The 5,235-nt window shown below is 48.5% G+C and overlaps 1 protein-coding gene across 1 annotated transcript in view; it reads left to right on the top strand.

Moving 5' to 3' along the window:
* The window catches only part of EI24 (EI24, autophagy associated transmembrane protein), a 45,067-nt gene that overhangs the window by 22,914 nt on the left and 16,918 nt on the right, over positions 1-5,235 (top strand). The gene's annotated exons all lie outside the window — the stretch shown is intronic.

The following is a 5,235-nucleotide window of genomic DNA, read 5'->3' as shown; positions in this document are numbered from 1 at the left end:
CAGGTCAGGGGTTAGGGATGGGACTTTGAGTCCCAAGACTGCAACCAAGGGGCCAGGCACCTGTCGGGGTGAGGCTACCGTTGCGGCCCTCAACAGCTAACCAAAGCTTGTTAAGCAGTCCTCCAGCTGAAATAATTGCCCACCCCTGGATAAAGGGAGGCAGCTGGAGAGGTGGAGTGAACACTATGGAATGATACACTCAGGGGAGTCTGTAGTAGACCAGCCTGTGCTAGATGAATTGCCTGGGTTTCAAGCTATTTCTTTGCTGGATGCCAAACCTACACTAAAGGAACTTGAACAATGCATCAAAAAAGATTCCAAATAACAAAGCTTCAGGATCTGACTTTACCTGCTGAAGTTTGGGAATGTGCAAACAAAGACTTGCTGCAAAGATTGCATGAGGTACTCCTACTCTGACAGAAGGAAGAAACTGCCTTAAGATTTCAAGGATGCTTGTTTCATCCAACTTTGTAAAAACAAAGGAGACAGAAGTGACTGTCACAGGGCGGGGACCCAGGAGCAGCTGTGATCTCTCCTGGCGCCCCCTACCGTGCCAAGTTGTCTGTCAAGCACCCTCGTTCTCACCCGCCACGTCTTGGATGACACAGGTATTATAAGGGAGGCTGCCTTTTGTCCCCTTGGACACAGTGCTCTTATTTCTCCTGGCCCCTGTTCTGTATAGGTTGAATTGGTGCACCCAGCCTCATGGGCTATATGTGGCTCCTACCACCCCTTATACCACGCCCCAGGCTTCTCAGCTGTACCGGATGTTGATGAGTCTATTCTTGTTGTCCGCGCCCTCGCAGATGCCCTCCGGGCTTATTTTCTCTTAGCGGCCCTCCCTGGGGCTCAGTGCGCCACTCTCGTGCGCCCTCCCTGGGGCCTTCCCTCACGATTCCTGCAATTGAGGCTCAGGTGGTCTTAGCCGTGCCTGGCCTCCAGACCCCCTTTCCAGGTCTTGCACCCCACTGGGGCTCCTATCGATACTGCCCACACTGGGGCCGGGGTTGAGACACCCCAAAAATGCAGCACCCCCTCCGGCACCAGGAACCCCCACATTACTGGGGCGCTCTTATGAGGCCTCCTCCAACCCCTTATAGCCTCACCCGGTCCTCCGGTGTAACTACACACAACAAAATACAACAACATGAGCCAATCTGCTCCAACTCAAAGATAGGCCTCGTGGCTAACAAACTCAAAACCATCAGGCCCTTTATCTTTCCAAATCCCTACCAGGGCTTCCTCCACCTGGTCTCCTTCCACTGAAGCTGCTCAGGCCATCGGGCTTCTCTACTGTTCCTGCTTCAACAGAGCTCCTACTTCCTCAGCTGCCAGAGGGGAACTGCCTTCTTGGCCTTAGCCTGGGCTGTCTGTATAGGCCAGGCCCTGCCCTGCTCTCTTCTGGTCAGCTGGCCAACTGTGGTTGCCCTGGCAACCGGCACCTGTAACCCTTTATAGGAGAAGGGCACTTTGATGCCCTGCGACACACCTTCCTCCTTAAATTCGAGTCCCACTAGGAGCGGGGCATGCAAGTGCCCTGCGACAGGTTGTAATAATCACAGAGGTATCTCTTGTCTCAGCGTCATGGGAAAAATCTTAAGCTGTATTCTTTTACCTAGACATTAGCCGAGAGAATCTGCCCTGAGAACCAGGGTGGCTTGTGCTTGGAAAGGTCCATCATAGACATGGTCTCCTCTGTAAGACAACTACAGGACAAGTGCAGAGGAAACATATCCCACTGTACATGGCTTTTATGGATTTAACAAAGGGTTTTGACACTGTTAGTCAGGGCTGTACCCAATTCCAGAGATAGCCAAGACAAAGGTGAAGGTGATCATAAGAGTGCAGTTTTAGGTTGTACCCAGAACCAAGAGATTCCTAGCCATCCCCATTAGCTCTTGCCCTTACCTCCTGGTTGTTCCTCCTGCAGCTCAGCTAGGTGATATTTCTGCCTTCTGCAAGCTGCTGTATTTATATAGGCAGCCAGTGTTTTGAAATGGCTGCTGCAATCAAGCACCTGCTGGCTGCTTGACTCAACCCTTGAAGTGGTAGGCACTGCAGGTGCTCTGCCACACCCTACAACATCTCATTACCAAGTTCTCTGACTCATTTAAAATCTTTGGGCTAGCAATAAGCCTGAGGACTGTTATCATGCACCAAGGCTCATTAGAACCAGTTCCAGATATCACCCTAGAGATGGTAGTTGTCTGGATGTTGTTGACCAGTTTTTCTCCTTTGGCTCTACTGTTTGCCAGCAATGTGGATCTTGGTGCTGAGTTTGCTAGTAGAATTGGCAAAGCAGCCAGAAACTTTGGTCTTTTGCAAGATAGAGCCTGAAACAATAACAAACTGTCAACTAAAGTGAAAATCCATATTTATGAGATGTGTTTTTCCAGTCTTCTATATGGCTTAGAAACATAAATGACCTACTCCAAACATACCAAAAGACTAAACAGCTTTCATATCAGATGCCTGCATAAAATTCTTCAAATAAGATGGCAAGGCTGGGTGACAAATGTGAAAGTGTGAATGTGCTGTACTCTGCAGTTCGCGAAGGGTCTAGAAAGAAGCAGACTGCTGCATAGATTTTGGGGTGCTTGCAACGATGACTTGGCATCCTCTGGAATCTCTGTGGCTGATTGGGAAAGGAGTGCAGAATGCTGCTTTGGTTGGCAGAGTTGGCTTGCAGGTGGAGTGAGGCTCTGCGAGGTGGACTGGATCAGGTTTTGTGATGACTGGTGTCAGAGGAGGAAAGAATCTGTGGCTCAGATTCAGAGCATTGCTAGTGCATAGGTATGCTCTGCCTGTGGGTGGGACTGTTACTTGCAGATCGGACTCGGCAATCATCAAAGAACAACCATCAAAGAACAAAGCAGAAACCATACTCTGTAAAGAACCACGGGTTCCAGTTGATTGAGCTGAGCTACCTCTTGCATTATATTGTAGGTGTTAATGCTCTTCTACATTAAGTATAAAGTTGATAAAAAGAAGCTCTCCTTTAGGCAGCAGTAATCATTTAAGAATGCTGTAGAATACCAGAGGTGGGTATTTTGTAAGATGTGAGGGGGAATTGTCTGTCAAAAAAAGGTCAGGCATACTGCTGCAGATACTCCATGCGGCAGGCCCCACCTACGGCATCTTTGCTGCTCCACTCCTACTAGATGTGGGTTTGGCTAATGAGGAGGTGAGGCTGCTGCACTGGTTTTGTAACTACAGGTTCCCCTCGCTTTATGTGGTAGGTGCATTCCTGAAAAACTGTGTATAACTCAAATTTGAATAAAGGGAACCCACTTTACAAGGTAACAAATAGGGATACATAGGGATACATTCCAAGATCTCAACTGCATTCACAGCGGGTAAGTCTGCTGGCGTCGGGGCGGTGCCAGGCTCTTCCTGGCAGGGGGCTGCACTGCACTGCACTGCACTCAGGGCGGGCAGCAGCACTGGGTGGGTGGTTGGGGGGCTACAGTGAATTTTGGGGTAGCTGCAGGCTCCCCCTGTAGCCTTCTTTCCAGCACTGCCACCACTGCCCCCTGCTGGGAAGAGCTTGGCGCAGCCCCTGGCACCAGCCCTGACCCAGCCCGGCCCCAGCAGTGCAGCACCTGCCTCTACCCCAGCCCCACTCCCTCCCTCACCAGCGGTGGGGGAGCAGATCGAGGCCCCACTCACCGCAGCCCCTGCTCCTGCCTGTGCCCTGCTCCCTCCCTCACCGCTGGGGCCTTGATCTGCCCCCCAGCCCTTTCCCCTCTCCCCACACTTACCTGCAGCTGATGGCATAAGAGTGAATTTACCTTGCGTATAACTAATTTTGAGTATAAAAAAGATCATCGCATAAGAGCAAATTTGCATATATAGAACCTGCATAAAGCGAGGGGAACCTGTAGATGATGCTATCAAGTAGTATAAACCCCAAATCCCAATTTACTGTCAGGCCAGAAATGCCTTGTACATCCTAAATGTTTGTCAGTAATTATTTTATTGGCCTTATATGTAGTGTGAACGTAATTCATTAAAAAAATAGAAGGACTGAAATTTTTTTCTATTTTTGCAAATAAGAGAAAATGGACAAAAAATGGGAATAGGAGTGGTTTGTAAATAATGGGGAGTCAACAAGAAGACAGAAAGACAACTTGCTTTTTAACATCCTTTTTTAAGATGTCAGAAATACTCATTCTTTTAGGTCACTGGGGCACTGAAATTAGGTGTGGTGATGCATTTGAACTTTGGCTGAAGCTGGCAGTGTTGGCTTCCTTTCCTGCCTGAGGAGTGTCATTGGCAATCACCCAAGTGTCTGTGTGAGAGAACAGTGGGAGGTAAAGGGAACATAGGACAGGAGGCCAAGATGTGCCTGGCAACCTCACTGTCTTCCTTTGAAATCAAATTCTTTGGAAGAACGAATTAAGCTAAAGGACAGTGTTGACACAAGAACTAGAGGGTATAAGGTGATGATGAATAAAATTAGGCTGGAAGTTATGAGGTTTCTAACCATTAAGAGAATGGTGTTTTGGAACAGCTTTACTGTAGGAGTAGCGAGGACAAGAAAACCTAACTAGTGTTAAGGTAGAGCTTGATTAGTTTGTAAAAGGATTATATAACGCAGGACCAGCAACAGCCAGGGGATTGAACTCTGACCTATGCCGTTTCTGTTTCCAGATCTATTTTCTACTTCAGGCTCTGAACTGTAACCTCTTATTCCACCATCAGTCTCTCTAAGGGCACTCTGTTCCCACTGCTGAACCTGGTCAAAGTTGCATTTAAAACTGGAATACCATAGAAGCAAAACATTTACTTTTAATATGTGCCAAAATGACTCTCCCAGGAGCATTCTCCACTTCCTTGTTTATTTAACCCACTACTGCAATATGCTTTCTTCCCCAAATTATCTATCTATACAAGACTATAAGCTCCTTGGCAAAGGAACCATAAGGCTCCTCCTGTACACCTGCAGGGAGGCCGCTCTGACGCGCTGGAATCCCAGTAATCGAGTCTGCTGGAGTGTGGTGATTACTGCGCTCCAGCAGACTCCAGTGTCGTGTGTGTCAGTGTCCCCGCACTGAAGAATGGTGGTGGGGTGCTTTAAACTAAAGTTTGTTCAAGCTTTTGTTCAAAGTGTCGCACTGCCATTTTTCAGCACGAGGACACTGATGCACGTGACACTCTGGGCACTTTTAATTAATACGGCTCTTGGAGCTGTGCTAATTAAAGCACACTCCCCCCCCCCCCCCCCCCCCGGGG

Source organism: Gavialis gangeticus, unplaced genomic scaffold (genome assembly GCF_001723915.1).
Source record: "Gavialis gangeticus isolate Ggan-Ray unplaced genomic scaffold, GavGan_comp1, whole genome shotgun sequence".
Taxonomy (NCBI): Eukaryota; Metazoa; Chordata; order Crocodylia; family Gavialidae; genus Gavialis; species Gavialis gangeticus.
This window is presented reverse-complemented; position numbering and strand designations above follow the sequence as displayed.